The 15,298-nt window shown below is 43.8% G+C and overlaps 1 protein-coding gene across 6 annotated transcripts in view; it reads left to right on the top strand.

The window, feature by feature from the left end:
* Positions 1-15,298, top strand: part of CUEDC1 (CUE domain containing 1) — a 124,479-nt gene that overhangs the window by 48,435 nt on the left and 60,746 nt on the right. Inside the window, exon 2 of one of the 6 annotated variants that reach the window (XM_084650732.1) lies at positions 11,025-11,165. The exons of 4 other annotated variants lie outside the window; for them this stretch is intronic. The gene's annotated coding sequence lies outside the window, so the exon portion shown is untranslated. Of the gene's footprint in view, positions 1-5,863; positions 6,056-11,024; positions 11,166-15,298 lie in introns of those variants that run through there. One more of the 6 variants, XM_084650733.1, reaches the window with a different exon arrangement.

The raw sequence follows: 15,298 nt of genomic DNA on the forward strand, positions 1-15,298 counted from the left end.
ACGGATTTTTATAAGTGAGCCTCCAGATATGAATGGAAGAGTAAGCTGCAGTAAGAAAGCATTCTAGAGCAGCACGTGACATACGAGCAATAAGTGGCTTTGAAGTGATTACAAAAAACACGATCACTGTTTTGACTGTGCATGCCATGGTCACAGGAACATAGGACCTGCCATACTATATCAGACCAGCTGTGCACCTAGTCTTAGTACCTTGTTTCTAACAGTGGTCAGTATAAGCTGCTTCAGAGGGCGATGCAAGAAACCCTACAGTAGGCAGCTATGGGATAACCTGCCCCCATGGAAAGTTTCTTCTTGACCTCCATGAATTTAAAGAAGCTGGTTTATGCCCCGCAGCAGTATAGTTCATCACCCTTCCAAAACTCTTGTGTTGTGTTTTTGTTTTATCTTTTAAGTCCCTAATATAACCACTCTGGATATTCTTGTTATCCATATAACATCCTATGTTTTTCTGAATCTCACTAATCTCCTGGTCTCAAAAGATGTCTTGTGGCAATGAGTCCAACCGGCTAATTGTGCATCGAGTCCCATCCTCCCCCCAGTATTTATCAACTAACACCCAACTGTGGCAGAATCTCAATGGATTTGCACACAAGGATTTATTTGTTTGTTTGTTTGTTTATTTAAAGCAACCAGCTGTGACATTGCTTTGCAATGCAGAAGAATCCTAGCTCCCCAAAATGACTCTTGTTGTCTAGCACTGGGAGATGCTTTATGCAGAACAGTGTCTAGTCTCCTTATTATAAATTGTAATGAAATTTGTCTCCTGCTTTGAGGCCTTTGGGCTCACAGAAATGTGTGCTTACCACATAGATGTTCAAGATGATTCCCCTCTGCCCCTCAAAATGGTGGCCCTTCAGAGTAACCAGCTGCAGCCTGCTGGTTCTCTCTGTTGTACTTGGTCTTTAGGAGCAGTGTTGAAATGTTTTAGCTTCACAAACATTTCATTTTCAATGTGTTAAATCTGAGAACTCATCGTCTGCTGCTCTGAACTGTCTGCCTACATTATTTTTACTATACACACAATGTGAATGGAGCATGCAGCACACAATTTACAGTACAATAGAACCGTTACCTACAAATAAAGAATAACAGAGAAAGTTACTGAAAATTGTTAGAGTAAATCATTTATAAATGATGATGTCACATAATAATAGCTCTTACCTACTGTTCTTCATCAGTAGATCTATAAGAGTAGTCAGTATCGTTATCACTTAGATTGGGAAACTGAGACACAGAGACTTGCCCAGGGTCACCCAACAGGTCAATGGCAGAGCTAGGACTAGAACGCAGGTCTCCTGAGTCCCAGTCCAGAGCTCTGTGCACTAGATCACACTGCCTTCATACATGAAAACACTATTTAAGTTACTGATATAGTAATAACCATCGCATATATGTGGTATTTATAACTTACTGATAATATATATATATTTAAAATTTACTACTTCACACCTGCATAGCTTTTCATACAAGTGTTTCAAGTGTTACCAATGCTGCACAACACCCCATAAGAAAAGTGGTCTACATTTCACAGTTAGGTAAACTGAGTTATAGGCCTCAATTCCACAAAGTATGTGAGCCGTGTTTAAAACTTTGAGTGGGATTTAAGAACATGCGTAAGTGATTTGCTGGCTTTCCCAAGGTCACACAATGAGTTAGTGGGAGAGTTGGGAATAGAGTCCAGGAGCCCTGACTCCCAATCCCCCTTGCTTCATCCACTGGACAACAATCCATTCCTTATTATAAAAAGCAAAGATACTTTAAACATTCTGCTGGATTGTACCTCTGGTTCTCTGTTTGGGGGATTTTAAGCAGCATTTTATGGGTAAATATCGCTTAAAAAAAGCGGACTGGTGGGTGCATGTTTTGTAGATTATTTTTTTTTAAACAAAAATATTTTTTGTTTAATTTTTAAAGTGGCATAACCAACTGTTCCATAGAGCCTGACATCAGAAGTAACCACAGACTGAGAGCAATCACCAGTTCACTAGCTGGTAGTGGAAGGGGGACTTACAAAAAGCCAAGATGCTATATTAAATACACTTTGTAGCCAGATTGGTAATACTGACCCAGCTGTTTTACTTTTTTGAATGGTTATCTCCTTGGATCAGAGTAAAACAGGTTTCAGAGTAACAGTTGTGTTAGCCTGTATTTGCAAAAAGAAAAGGAGTGCTTGTGACACCTTAGAGACTAACCAATTTATTTGAGCATAAGCTTTCGTGAGCTACAGCTCACTTCATCCGTCAACCGTCACAGGCACAAAAGCCTCATGCACAGGGGAGAAATCAACACAAAAGAAATACTAATAATATAGAGCAAGGCTGGTCTAGTGGTTAAAGCCCTGAACTGGGACTTGGGACACTTGTGTTTAATTCTCAGCAATGCCACAGATTCTGAGTGACTTTGGGCAAGTCACTTAATGCCTCTGCCTCAGTCCCCACTCGTAAAAGAGGGATAATTATTCTTCCTTTTGCTGTTTGTGTCTTGTCTATTCAGATTATAAACTCTCAGAGACAGGGACTGTATCTTCCTATGTATATGTACAGCACCCAGGACAATGGGACCCTGGTCGCAGCTGGGAGCTCAAGGTACTACTGTAATACAAATAATAAACCAGTCATGCTAATATAGGATAAAGAGAGGAAGTAAATATTAGGCAGTTAAAAAAGGGCCTGATCTCCCGCTTCTGTGGGAAAACCTGCTGGAGGAGTCTGAAGGGGAGGGAATCTACATAAAGTTTCTCTTGCAGAGATATGCTCTGCTGGTTGGGGGAGCAGGGGTTGTGCACTCCATTGAGGTTGTTCTGTCCAGGCTCCCACAGTCAGTGGTTGCCCCAAAGACCCTCTATCATGGAATCTTTGAGGAATTAATTTTCTTTCCTCCCTGATCCCTGCGGTGTGGATGAAGGGACAATGTTAATTTTCTCCCACCCACCCTTCTCCTGGCTACATATTGCCCCCCAGCCCTTACACAGACTCCACTAAGGAGTGGAGGGGCCTCCATGAGGTCCCTGCGAAAGCTTAGGAGAATATTGCAGTGGTGGTGGATGAATTCCCCCATCTGTGCAAGAGCAGCGTGGCCCATCTATGGACCAAGGGAAATATGAATAAATTGTCCCTGAATTCTTCCCCTGAATTAATTATTTCTCTGCGCGATCTTAACAGAGGGCTTCATCCTGCAGGGTTCTGTAGTGGGAGTTAAGGTCACTCAGTACCTTGCAGGATGGGGCCCAGGACTGGTAATCACCTTGGGTTTGGTTTTGCTTGTATCCCCCCTGAATAATGACAGGTTTCAGAGTAACAGCCATGTTAGTCTGTATTCGCAAAAAGAAAAGGAGGACTTGTGGCACCTTAGAGACTAACCAATTTATTTGCGCATAAGCTTTCGTGAGCTACTGCATCCGATGAAGTGAGCTGTAGCTCACGAAAGCTTATGCTCAAATAAATTGGTTAGTCTCTAAGGTGCCACAAGTACTCCTTTTCTTTTTGCGAACCCCACTGAAGTTACCTTGGCATAAGATCAGCACTGGGTCCCGTCTGAACATCATTTTTAATGTAAATAAACAAAAGGGGCCATATGGGCTGGTGCTTAGCATCAATGTGTCCTGGAGGTATTTGGAAAGCTGTGCAGCCTCTGCCTGCCATCAAATTTCAAAGACCTCCTGCGGGGGGCGGAGGGGAGGGGCATGAGAATCCACAGAACAAAAAGCATACACTCCAGGAAGTGAAATGAACAACTAAAAACCTGTGCCAGGAAAGGAGGGTGACTGGGATGGGAATGGTCAATATTTAGTAGCCTTTGATTGTGGCCAAGAGTGACAGCATGTGATGATGTCCGTGTAAACCAGTCAGGACTGCTGTCCGTTAAGAAGCTTATAGTGGACTGTTAGTGATTCACCTTAGTGTCATTGGTTTTTGTTTTCATAAGGCTTTGTCAAGAACACGACTAAAGGCTACTTTTGAAGAACAGGCTTTTTTTCCCTGCTGTCCCATCTCCCTTTTGTGAGGAAGGATGCACTGGGGAGAATGGAGATTTTTAAGCATTGTAGGATAGGAATGAGTCCTTGAAAACCCTAGTCTCTTTCAATTAAACTGCTTCCACTAACGCTTAACTAGAAGGACAAGGTGTCTTGTTACATTTCTGTGCTTTGCAGTTAATAAGTGTTCCGCTTGTAATTTGGAAATCCTTGCTTCCTGCTTATTTTGACTCCAGAAGGCAATGGCTCTAGAGAAACAAGTGTGCGCGTGCCTTGGGAAGGAATAGCCGTGCCAGCTGTCCCTTGCATTTAATGTTCCAGCTGTGCCCTTGAGTTCAGTGGCATATTTAGGAAATTTATACAGAAATAACCCCAGCCTAAGCAGTGTTACCCAAGGATTTACATGGCCAGGGATTGGCTGGTTTTGATCACGTGCTCCTTCCAGGGCTGTCCCAAGCTATTCTGGGGCCCTATGCAGCCCCCACAGGGGGGTGGTATGGGGCCACAGGCCTCTGGGGGGGTGAGCCCCAGGCCTCCACAGGGGGGCAGGGCTGGCTTGGGGGTCAGGGAGGAACCACCCCCCAGCACTCATCGGTGGTGTGGCTGGGGCCAGGTCGCTGCACTCCCGCTGCTGGTGAGTGCAGGCCCAGCCTGGCTGCAGAGCTCAGGGGAGTGGGGGTGGGACTGGGACAGAGCAGGGGCGGGAAGAGGCATGGTGGGGGAATGGGCGGGGCTGGGGTGGGTGGGGAAGGGGCAGGGGCTGGGGCCAAGGCCCTAGGGAAGAGCCAGAGCAGGGTCTGGATCAGCACGCAGCTGCACAGGGCACCAGGAAATTTGCCCCAAATTTCCTGGTGCCCTACGCAGCTGCGTACTTTGCGAATGGGTAAGGACGGCCCTGGCTCCTCCATTTAACTGTTTGCCTGCTGCATTCTTTGCATCGTGCTGCACTTCTGGATTGTTGGTTTGGTTTGTCCTCTGTGCTGACCTGGAACGCACAGTACGTTGAGCTCCACTGTTGTGCGTGCCGTGCTTCAGGCTGCGTTGAGGGCCAAATGCAAAGCCCATTGAGCAGCATGGCAAGGCTCCTATTGATTTTAGTAGGTTCTACATCAGAGCCTGATGTAGCACCTTTCCTGCAAGGACCTGTTAGTGTTTTACCAAAGCATGATTAAACCTTACAGCGTTCCTATCAGGTGTGTACATACTGTTTCTCTCATGTTACAGATGGGTAACTGAGGCACAGCGAGGTTAAGTGACTTACCCAGCAGGTTGGTAGTACATCCGAGAATAGAAACAGCAGCCCTGATTCCCAGTCCTCTGTCCTAACCCCTTGAGGGCACTTCTTCCTGCTCTTCTCATGCAGACTGATGCTGTCCTGTGCACATCCCCCAGTGCCTCTGGGAACAGCAGCTGTCCCACAAGTGTCAGCAGTCAGGAGTCCTACCTGCTCCTGCTGTTGCCACAGGGTTTTAAAAAAAATGACAGCAGCAAAGGCTAAGCCTAGAAGAAAAGCAAGAAAAAAGGGTTTAAGGCTGCCTCCTGGTAGGCTCACTGGAGCACAGCAGTGCATCATCCCTTTGTCCTGAAACAGCACTTGTTAGTGCACCTAGTACTGGGAGGAAGTGATAAAGGCACTTTGGCTGCTAGGCCCTAACAGCTCAAACATCCAGTGGGCCCCAGTAAGTACTTCAATGACTATCTCCCTGCCTTGTGCCTCTCCAGCTGTCCTTCCAGCTGCCACAGAGCTTTCTCCTTCCTGTTGGTCACTGACCCCCAGAGCAGGGCAGCGTATTCCACACAGCAGTCAGGAGAATGCTGCTGGAAGGCATATTAGTCAGGGTCCTGGACTAGCACATGTGCTGCTACTGTGTGCTGGGTGGAATGTAAGCCCTTCCAAGGGCATGTGATCATGTTGTGGCCCTCCACGGGGCAGCTATGCCCTCCAAAGTGGATGTGGCGTACTGGTGGCTAACAGATATCTTGCTTGTGGTCAAGTAGAAGAGGCATGTTTTTTCCTGGAGGGGGAAGGTCCCAAGTTCTCTTCCCCTGTTTCGGTGTCAGGTGAGTGTGGCTCACTGAACTGTCTGTGTAGGTGGCTGTTTTTGGAGAGCACTGGTGCTACAGTCTCTTCAGGTTCTGATTTTAAAAAAGCATGGGAATTCAGTCGCCGTAGAGCCCGTGTCACAGTTGCCTGTTCCATGCGGTGCAGTTCTCAAGGGTGGCATAGAAATGAGAAGAATACAATGAAAGAGGTGTGTGTGTGTGTGTGTACCACTGCCCACTGTGCAGGATGCATTTAGGACTTCTCAGCTGTGTATCATAGGCCCTATACTGCTAACAGCTGAAAGATTCCCTTTATCCTTACACTATGGTATTCTACAGTAATGATCCAAAATACTACCCTGCAGCAACGTACTGTAGTGATCTGTGCAATCACTATACCGTACTACAATATTATTTTTTGTAGGATTAGCTCCAGGGGCGGGGACCTGTTTTTGGGAACAAGGAGCATCAGCATTCCACCCCATGCTGCCCTCCTGATGTGGAGCATAGGGACAATTATGTGGGGCAGCTTTTATTTTTGGAAGGTGACTGAAAAGGTAGAAGTTCACCTTCTGTGTTGAAAGGTAAGAGTCTCAGTAGTTGGTGAGCAGAGCGGGGCAGAGCTGCAGGCTGCAATTAACAGTAAGCGCTGGTTTCAGGTTAGCTGTTTATAAAGCAAGAGTCAGATAATTTAATCACTAAATGTAAGGTCTCTTTGCTTTGATTAGAAGAATGATGCAACATCTGTGAAGTTCCTGGAAGACTAGGAATTTCTTGCGGTAGAGCTCTTTGGCTTGTTTTGCATTTCTGTCATCTTTCCGTCATGTGTGGTGTTCAGTGCGCTCCATGTTTATTAGACTTGTAAAATAGGCTGGAAACTTAAACTGATTTCAGATGGAGACAAATGTGTTTTGATGTCAGCAAGGAAAGCCAGAGGAGAAAAGGTCTCTCTTCAGTCACCTGGCAGAAGGATTTTATATCTACATCTTCGCTTAAGGCAACTTCTTGCATTTAATTTATTTTACATTGACCCAAGGTAGATTTTTACAGAGATTCAGTTAAATTATACAAAGGGATACTGGGTTACTCTAATCACTCACACTTGCTTGACCTATTTTTTTTTTTTTTTTTTAAATCCCCTCTTGGAAACCTAATTTCATGTTTGAATTCCCTCAACTATTTTAGGAATGTTGGCCTACCAAGATCAAATTACCTTTGATGAAACCCATGCAAAGCAGCCTTACAGGCAAGGAACTTTTTGATTAAGTACCTGTGCTATCTCCTTAATATAGGCTTAGTTTAGAACTAGGGTTGCAACTCTGCCATGGCAAATATGTGTGAAAACCATAGATTAGTCACGGTAAAAGTACTAAAGGCCAGACATTTTGTGGTGGTTAATCGCCCTTGATCATGGGATCAGTCTACCTTTAAATTTAATTTCCTTTGTAGTGGTATGTGGGGTTTTTTTTGGGTAGGGGTTGTTTGTGGACCAGATTTGGTCCTGGTGTAAGCAGGGTGCAACTCCCCACTTGGACATCTGTTATCTTCCTTCTCCAATATGATACCAAGGCCCTGATCCTGTAGTCAACTCCATACAGGGCCATGTGCATGTGTGGAGCCTCATTGCAGAAACAGGGCCCTACGTTTCCAAGCCTGGGTGATGGGGAAGATAGGAAAATTTCCAACAGTGATAGAGAGAGGGAGGGCTTAGAGTTGGGGGAGGTGAGTTTAGTTTAGCCTTACGCTTGAGTTGGATTTGGCTCAGTGATTTTTAGTTGAGTTAAATTGCTTTATAAACCTACTGGGTGCTATGCAGAGCTGACATCTGTTCATCCCACAATAGCCTGCCATAAATCTGTCTCTGAAAAACTGAGTGGTTTAGTTGAAAAGAGTTGGAGACAGTTTTACGAGTGACAAACGCCTGTGATGGAGCAGCACCTTCAGTGGTGCTCATTGTTTTTGTTGCCACAATCACTCTCTTTATTTTTAAATTTAATTTGAATGCCAAAGAACCCAAACAAGAATAATCTTGTTGGGCAAAGTTCTTTGGTCTGTAGCTGTTGAAATGTCTAATATCAGGTGAATCAAGGACTTGTGGGAAAGGGAAGGAAACTTCTTTTGTTTGTAAGATCAAAAATATAAACCAATTGTTACATTTCCTAATATTGAGAGACATATCTAGCGGTTTAGGCCGGAATTTCCAAAGGAGCCTAAAGCACGTGGTGGATTTGTCATCACTTAAAGTCTTTAAATCAAGAGTGAATCTCTTTTAAAAAGATATATTATAGTTCAAGGCACGGTTATTGGGCTGGATGCCAAAACTGTTGGCTGAAGTTCTTTGGCCTGTATTATGCGTATGCTTGGCAGAATTAGATTTTAATTTTTTAAAATTATTTTGACAGGTATTATAGATGTTTATTTGTAGGCATTTTAAAAAAAGATTTTTATCGATTTTAAATTTTCACGGTTGCGTGAAATTGTAGGGTTTACATTTTAAAATTTTTGTAAATTGATTTAAGTTTTTCACCGTTGTGGGAAATTATGGAATTGGTAGACAATCATTTTATGAGAGTAGACATTGAGAGTCAAAAAAGTTAAAACTTTATAAACGAAGCACAAATTGTTAACATCACACATTAAAATATACAAAGTAAATATCTGTAAATCAACATATCATACTTGTTTTTAATGTTCATTTGCTAGTCCATTTGTAATAAGTATAAGTCCAAAGTCTAAATTACTGAATTTTGACTCTAATAAGTTCTCAAGCAACATTTTTCTTTGCCTGACTGTAAATTTTGATTGTCATTAATAGAAATATTTTTTCATTGGTTTGTGTATGTATTGTGAAATCAATGTTTACTGACATTTAGCAATAAAAATATTATCCTTTTGAAGACTAGTAATGATGGAGGTTAGACTAGATGATGATGTCCTTTCAGACTGTGGAATCTTTGAATCTGTAAAGGCTTTAAATACCCAAATTTCAATGGAAGTTGGGTGCCTACCACCCGTAGGCCCCCTTTTCTTTTAAAACTTGATGTATAAAATATGTTAAATAGCCTTTTGCAACACCCCTTGTTATGTAGGTAAGATCAGTGAGCCATAAAACTATGGCTGGTGAGACAGCTGGTGAGGGGGTGTGTGCCCGCATGAGTGTGCGCATTTATTGCCCTCTATTGGTTGGAACGGAAACTTCACAACTGTGTCATGGGCCCTGAATCACTAAAAATTATAGAAAAGGAGTACTTGTGGCATTATAGGAGAGTCTATTTTTTCCTCAAGTGTTTTGGGAGCCAGAAGCATCTAAGTTTTTTCTCTGCTGTTACCATGAAGTGCTGAGTGGTGGTAAGATGTGGAATAGAGACAATTGTGAAGTGTTAGGTATCTATGGATCTGTTACAGTGTCATAATGGGTGAGAAGAGCAGGGCACAAGAGCAAACACTAGGAAGGGGATGCTTCTTATGGAGGAACTTAGTATTTTCACTCAGAGAGCAAAGAGTAGGTGATTGCCCCCATTTTGGTCATCTCTCCACTCTGGCAGAGGTTTCAGAGCTAGGAATGAAGAGTTAACAGGATTTGGCAACAATCTAGATTGTGGGAGATGGAGAGAGATGAGTCTAACATGCCAAATTTGCACACCTGGGTGATGTGCAGGGCAGGGAGTTTAGCTTTCACCAGGTTGAATCTGAGCTGGCACAGGATGCACAGGAAGAAATGTAAAGGAAGAGGGCTAGGGATGAGACTGTGTCTAGGAGAGGAAAAGGCTTGTGGCAGAGCACAGAAATAGTAATAGAAGTCATGAGAACTAATCATCCCCTCTCCCCCACCCCCCAGCAACAAGTTAAGAAGAAAGGAGGGAGGGGACTAGAGACAGAACCCATTTTTTTAGGTTTAAAAGTGTGTTAGTGTTCACTTCCAAATGATGACAGAACTGTAGGATTCTCCTCCCACTTGAACTGCTTTTACTGGGCCCATGTTCCTATCACAAATCTGTACTACCTGGCCCCATCCCAATGAAGACTGTTAGGTGCTTTCCTACCAGCTCTCCAAGAGGTGTGCCACATTGCTGGCATTCTTCTGTTGCCTAGTGCTAAGATAAGAACTGTCAGTATTATTGGGCCTGCTGATGACTCCATACCACTAGATTTCAGCAGAGGCAGGGGGTCGAGAAAATCTGTTCTGCGTGTACTTCTTGTGTTCAAGTTTTCAAGCAACAGATTGTCTGCTCCAGTGCTGGGAGCTCATGCTAACTTAATTAACATCACAGCATTGTTTTTGTTTTATAAACACAGCCATTCTAATTGGATGGAAGTGTGGGTAAGAGAGCCCTTTCTAATTGCTGGTTAGGAACATATTGGGAAAACTGCAGAGGAGGGGACCTGACGAAAGTTGAGTTGCCTGTTGCTGTGCTCAGTGATGTTTACCAGCTGCTCAGATTTCTAATAGAACTTAGCACTTTACATATTGCTTCTTTATCTTCAGAACACTTTCAGCACCTGCACCCTCTGAAGCAGGCAAGTGGGATTAGATGGGTAATCTGAGGTAGACAAGTATTCATCCTCACCTCTCTGAGGGAGGGCTCCCCATTTACAGATGGGAAACTGAGGCATAGAGAAACTGAGCGACTTGCCCATCGTCAAACAAGAAGTCTGTGGCAGAGCAGGGAATTTAACCCAGGTCTCCAGTGCTTAATTTGTGCCACAGCTTGCCAGGGCTGAGCCCTGGCATCTGTAGGCTTGGCAGTTCATCGCCTCGGCACCTTTGGCCTTGGTATATAATTTATGAATATAAAAAAATTGTTTGAGCCCCGGCACCTCTTACATTACAAATTAAGCACTGCAGGTCTCCTAAGTCCAAGGGTGGTGCCCTGACCACTTGCTCATCCTTCCTTTCTTTCAGCATGGTTACAATGATGATAAATTTGCATCTCTGCAGAAATTACTGGAGTGCTGCATGCATTCTTTCTTTGTGTTTACATTGCAGTAGCATTCAGAAGTCTCCAGCCAGGAGTGGGGCCCCATTGCACTGGGACACTGTGCAAATATACAATAGTAAGACCATCTCCACTGCGTGACTGAAGAAGGAATGTAGCACAGAGAGTAATGGAAGAAGGAAGGATTACAGGTAGAGGCACACATGGTTATGTAGACAGTTAATAGCCACCTGCCTAGCCATTCCAATCAGGCAGTTTGCTGTAGGTCTTCTGGTATGGACAAGTCTTGTCCTGAATGGACAGTACTAGAACGCCCCTGCCAGTGTGGGAGCGTCCCTGCCAGCATGACCTCATGCACATGCTATGTGGAGGATGCCATTTAGCTCTACCAAATGGTGTTCTGCAGGCAGCGTCATGCTGTGCGGAGGACACCATTTTAAGAACAAAATGGAATCCTCCATGCCCCACTCTGAACTCTAGGGTACAGATGTGGGGACCTGCATGAAAACCTCCTAAGCTTACTTTTACCAGCTTAGGTTAAAACTTCCCCAAGGTACAAACTATATTACCCTTTGCCCTTGGACTTCCACTGCCACCACCAAACGTTTATCTGGGTTTATTTATTAGGAAAGCGTTGTTTGGAAACATCTTCCCCCCAAAAATCCTCCTAACCCTTGCACCCCACTTCCTGGGGAAGGTTTGGTAAAAATTCTCACCAATTTGCATAGGTGACCACAGACCCAAACCCTTGGATCTTAAGAACAATGAAAAAGCATTCAGTTTCTGAAAAGAAGGATTTTAATAGAAGTAAAAAGTAAAAAAGAATCACCTCTAAAATCAGGATGGTAAATACCTTACAGGGTAATTGGATTCAAAAGATAGAGAATCCCTCTACGCAAAACCTTAAGTTACAAAAAGACACACAGACAGGAATATCCATTCTATTCAGCACAGCTTATTTTCTCAGCCATTTAAAGAAATCATAATCTAACGCATATCTAGCTAGATTACTTACTAAGTTCTAAGACTCCATTACTGTTCTGTCCCCGGCAAATGCATCACACAGACAGACCCTTTGTCTTTCCCTCCCTCCAGCTTTTCAAAGTATCTTGTCTCCTCATTGGTCATTTTGGTCAGGTGCCAGTGAGGTTATCCTAGCTTCTTAACCCTTTATAGATGAAAGGATTTTTCCTCTGGCCAGGAGGGATTTCAAAGGTGTTTACCTTCCCTTTATATTTATGACACATGCTATGTGGAGGACGCCATTTAGCTCTACCAAATGGTGTTCTGCAGGCAGCATCATGCTGTGCGGAGGACACCATTTTGAGAACAAAATGGAATCCTCCATGCTGCCAAAGTGCTGGTATGCTGGTCTGGCGCGATCTGGCCCCACTGCAGCGTGGCCTCTGGAGGGCAGGGTTGTCATTGTGCTGAAATGCCTGAGAATAGGTAGGTCTCAGACAGCAAAGGCAAAATGTGGAGGCGGCAAGTTGGAAGAAGAGGGGGAGGAGATTATGGCAGAAGCGTCTCATGGAAGCTGGTCTCATTGACACGGAGGGAAGGAGGTTTCATTAGCAGGGAGTGATGCAGCAGGCAGGCAGAGTTGTAGGAAAGAGATCTTTATTGAGTGTACACAGAAGCTTGTGTTAAATGCTGAGGGCTGCATTTGTTTGGTAGCTGCCTGGCCCCTAAGTTTCTGGTGTCACACCCTAGGTTACTTCTGAAACCTGATCCTCTTTCCCATTCATCATACTATAAAGGCATGTAGCGATGGCATGGAGAAGGATATGAGAGTTGGGGGTGAGTAAGGAGGAGCTAAATTGTGAGGGGAATTGGAGATACAGAGCAAGGAGGCACTGTGTTCACAGATCTGGATTAAATTCCTAGCTCTGCCACAGACGTGCTCAGTGACCTGGGGCATGTAACTTTCTCTGCCTGAGTTTTCCATCTGTAAAAAGAGGTAATGATACCTCATTTCTCCCATCCTGTGTCTGTATTGTCTATTTGCTCTTCCCATCCTGTGTCTGTATTGTCTCTTTGTCTACAAGCTCTTCAGAGCAGTGACTGTTGCTTGCTTTATACTAAGTGCTGTACATATGCAATAGGGCCCTAACCTTGGCTGAGACCTCTAGACATTACTTTGTCATATAATAATAAAAGTTTGGATTGTTTGCAGAGTAGAAGGAAAACTCAGGAGAAGGAGACATGACTGTAGCAGCAATGCAGACTTTTGGGAGTTAGGGCCAAATGTTTATACGTATTTAGGTGCCTAACTCATGGGACTGAGGCATCTAGATACTTTACAAAAAAAAAAAAAAGACCATATGTACTTAGTGAGAGAGATCTGTTTCTGCAGGGTCTGAAACACACAAAAAACCAGCCACGCTGGTGAACAGAGTGGCTTGCTGATGTCTCAGTTATGGTTTCGCCTGTGTGCTCAGGTATAAGACGTGATAAAGTAAATAAATTTGAAGCTGACTTTATGTTCGGAGGTTTTTTGACCCACAGCTGTACAGCCAATATCCTTATTTTACTCCATGCCTGGCAGGCAGCCAGCGAACAGCATTGGCTGGTTGGTCTGTTTTCCTCTCCATTCTGTATCTCTCTAGCTACATAGTGTCTCTAAACTCTTCATCCAAAAGGGGTGAAAGACCATAGGAGAGGGCTCACAGTGCTTTCCACCCACCCCCTTCCTAACCATTGAATCCTGCTAGAGAACAAAGAACCCTGTCTGGCATTCCCCGTTAAATTAATTTCTAATCTCATTGCTTCCTGCTGCTGCCATGTCCAGTTTGTTTTCATTTGAGATGAGGAGGTGGGAGAAATCAGAACCATTAAATCCAATAAAGAAGATCACCCCTCTTGTTTTGGACCTGTTCTTGCTGCCACAGTGATTCTGAGGGGGTGTGGAGCAGGGGGCTGAGTTCTTCCTAGCTATCCATGGAGATCAGGTGGTTTTGGTCAATAGAGTACTTTCAGACGCTTCCTGGATTTTGACTTTGCTGGAGCAGAATATGCAGGTTATTTTCTTTTCCCTACTAGTAACATCTGGGGATTGTGGTGTGAAGTGAGGTGTTCTCATCGTTAATGTAGGGAGGAGGGCATGTAAGGTGAATGCTTAATAGCCCTTGGTGAGAAAGAGAATGGAGCAGCATGTGTGGCTGGAATGCCTCATTTGGCTTTGGGTGCGTGTGAGAGAGAGAGAATGGAGATATTGGCATAGAATAGTGAGAATTTAACAACTCTCTCTTCTTTGAGTCCTCCTGGACTGTATTCTCCCTCTGCTTTAGTCAGCCTCACACTCCTGGTTGTGCCTTTATACAAGATGAAATCAAAGGGGAAGAATGGTCTTGTGGGTAAAGTATTGGCTGGAGACTAGAGAGATCTGGGTTCAACATCCAGCTGTGCCACAGACTCCCTCTGTATCCATGGGCCAGTCACTTAATCTGTCTGTGCCTCTGTCCCCTAGGATAATACTTTCCTTCTCCCACCCTATGTCTGTCATATCTATTTAGGTGGTCCATGCCCTGAAGAGCTTACAGTCCCTTTGTGTAGAGCCCATCAGAATGGATCCTCAATCTGGTTTGGAGTGCAGGTGCTCTTTTAATGCTCAGAATAAATTATGCCAGCCTGGGTTGTGTTTTAACATAAATTTTTTATTTACACATACCTTAAACTGTGTTTTGCTTAATGCTTGCAACATTTCTTGTATAATCGGTCTGCTGAAATCATAGAGCTAATTTAGTCGTTGTTGATTTGGAATTCCTGGTGGTCCTGGTAGGGATCTACTACTATTAGGTCATTTGGGTATGTGAAATATCAAGAGAAATCAGGATCTTTGTTATACTGAGAGTAAATTGGGTACTTTCTCAAGGCATGCTGATAGCTCCCTTACCACTCAGGCTGGAAGATACAGCCCTCACACATTGTTTTCCATAAGCAGCTGTATGCAGATTTATGTTGTGATGCAAGCTGTATTTCACTTCATTTTGGTACATGTTCTAAATCTGTTTGCTTGTCTCCTTAATCTCTCCCACTCAGAGACACACACATGCACTTCATTGACCAGAATTGCTTTACAGCTTTTAATAATCGTCTGTATTTTCTCCTTTGCCCTGAGCTTTACATGATAGGTTCTGGTAAGATTTTGTAATTTATTTTTTGCAAAGTTGTGTGCATGATTCTTGAACAGAGCATCCTTTCACTTTTATCATGATTGCTTTTTTACTTTTAAAAAGGGCTTAAACCCTGCATTTTTAATATACGATGGAAAGAGCATTAACAGAGATCCTCTCGTACTTATTTTGTTTCCATGAAAAAGGAT

Source organism: Lepidochelys olivacea, assembly GCF_965140295.1.
Source record: "Lepidochelys olivacea isolate rLepOli2 genome assembly, chromosome: 17".
NCBI lineage: Eukaryota > Metazoa > Chordata > Testudines > Cheloniidae > Lepidochelys > Lepidochelys olivacea.